Source organism: Engraulis encrasicolus, chromosome 21 (genome assembly GCF_034702125.1).
Source record: "Engraulis encrasicolus isolate BLACKSEA-1 chromosome 21, IST_EnEncr_1.0, whole genome shotgun sequence".
NCBI lineage: Eukaryota > Metazoa > Chordata > Actinopteri > Clupeiformes > Engraulidae > Engraulis > Engraulis encrasicolus.
The window spans coordinates 28,217,761-28,220,260 of NC_085877.1; the positions used below are offsets into that span (position 1 = coordinate 28,217,761).

At 35.7% G+C, this 2,500-nt stretch overlaps 1 protein-coding gene across 1 annotated transcript in view; it reads right to left on the reverse strand.

The window, feature by feature from the left end:
- Positions 1–2,500, reverse strand: part of arhgef40 (Rho guanine nucleotide exchange factor (GEF) 40) — an 87,557-nt gene that overhangs the window by 15,120 nt on the left and 69,937 nt on the right. The gene's annotated exons all lie outside the window — the stretch shown is intronic.

The window sequence follows — 2,500 nt, forward strand, 5'->3', positions numbered from 1 at the left end:
GTTATTATGGCCATTTGTGGGTTGCTACTAAACATAATCTCGCTATATTTGTATAGTGACAATAAAAGTCTACTCTACTCTACTCTCTACTCTATTGTTCCCTGAAATTAATGCATGCAACAAATAAGCAATTTGATATTGGAAAAAGTAACTGTTGAATGGATATACAATGCATAAAATAGACCAAAATGTATCACTAACTTTTGACTAATCAAAGTGTACCTTTACTAATGTAGTGTCTAGTCAGGTGTACTAATGAAAGTGACACCTTTGGCATTAATAATAGCCAGTTGCGGTTCTACAAATTCATTCCCGGGATGAGATGAGGTCCAGAATTGCCCAATGAGCTCTTTGAGCCCCATGCATGCAAAAGTGGATGTCTCCTCCTGTCGATCCATACAATGCCGGATGATATACATATCATTTGAAAGAGGAGAATCTATACTTTCCAACGATGTATGGCACTGACTTGCACACTAAAACATGGCTGAGACAATGGATCGTGCATTCATAAGTAGGTTCATTCTGATGGCTAGAAAATCATGCAGCTGCTTTGACTTGAATTTGTGGACGAGGTGGCAACTCAACTAATGTCATACACCTACCATTGGAAAGGGCAGACACTGAGCTTTCCAATAGTTCCATGCATTATCTGATAAACCAAAGACATGTCTGTAGAAAAATGGACTAAAACAAGTATTTCTATGTAATAAATGGGTGAAAAAGCTTGGTTAGATTTCACTCTTCTGTCCAGTTTAACCAATTTTATGGGTAATCAAACCTTTTTTCACTTGTGGCTGTTCAGTACTTTCCATTATTCCATTTCAAGCTATTTAAAAGATGTCTGCGACTTGAATTGCAAAACAATAACTGGTAAAATGAAGGTGACCCCAAACTTTTGAACGGTAGTGTATATGGCATGTATATGTATACAGGATGTTTTTTTTATATACAAACCCCAACTCCGGTGAAGTTGGGACGTTTGGTAAACAGTGAATAAAATCAAAATGCTATCATTTTCAAAACATTCAATCTATTCATTAGATGGAGAATAGTGAAAAGACAACATATTAAGTGTTAAAACCGAGAAAAAATATTGTTTTGGGGGACATATGTACTCATTTCTAATTTGATAAATCCAACACGTCTCAAAAGAGCTGGGACGGGGACAATAAATGGCAGCAAGTGTCGAGGAAGACTAAAAACAAAACAAAAGACAACACTTAACAGTTAAATACATTAACCGATGAGATGATTTTATATAAAAAACAGTGTTAATTCCTATCTTGGACATAATTTCACCAGCTTAAATGGTGGGTGTATTCCTTGTCATGGTTTGCAATGTTTTCCTTTGTGTAGTGCTTACAGTGTGACAGGTCTTGACCAAAAACCCACCATTTTATCACCTGCTGGTCCTTATGATGGAGCCAAACTGTTAAAACATAGTAGAGAATGCAATTTGACCTTACTATGTGGCAGTAATCGAAGACCTCCCTTCAAAATATAATGCCTGAGTGGCTTTTCATGCTGTTTAAAACCCATTTTTAACTCTACAGATGAGTGAGAACATCTTAACCAATGCACTACTGCACCCGCATGCCATCATGGAGGCTGACTTTTGAAGCTAGCACTAACACAAGTTGGATGGTCCATTTTCACTGTAGCACAGGATGTGCAATGCTCTGTTATTGTCAAAAAGAATGGACTTCTACAACTTCTGCTGACTTCTGTAAGCAAAGGACAGTTTCCCATGTCTTCTGGGTCTATTTCAAGTGAGCTCAGGTGCTTAGGAGAATGTTACACCCCTGTATCATTTGCACGCATTATGCATTCTTAATATGGCCAATTTTCAATAGCTCTAATTCCTGGAGTGCTAGAGTGAGACTACAGCCAATATATATTTCATGATGTCATGAACCTATACAATGATTTTAGTAACAAAAATATGTCTTATATACACTCAATCGTGGTAAATCAAAGGAAATTCAAAAATGTATGTAATAACTATGGTAATTATTCCCTTTGCATCTTTAATTCTGAGTGACTCAGCCTCTCTGTGATGATCTTATACCTGGACAGCTATATTGTCCGTCAGTACAATTCATTTTGAAATGTTCTTCTTTGTTGTTTTATCTTATTTGGATGTTTACTAAATTTCACTGATCCCCGTCCCAACTCTTTTGAGACGTGTTGCATTTATCAAATTAGAAATGAGTACATATGTCCCCCATAACAATATTTGTTCTTGGTCTTAACACTTAATATGTTGTCTTTTCACTATTCTCCATCTAATGAATAGATTGAATGTTTTGAAAATGATAGCATTTTGATTTTATTCACTGTTTACCAAACGTCCCAACTTCACCGGAGTTGGGGTTTGTATATTCATTCATTATTTATGTACAGAGTATATATATTAATCTGTTATATAGGCCTATATGTTATATATATTATATATTAATAAAAATGTATTTTTTTACAGCGCAGCCCAGTAACGAAG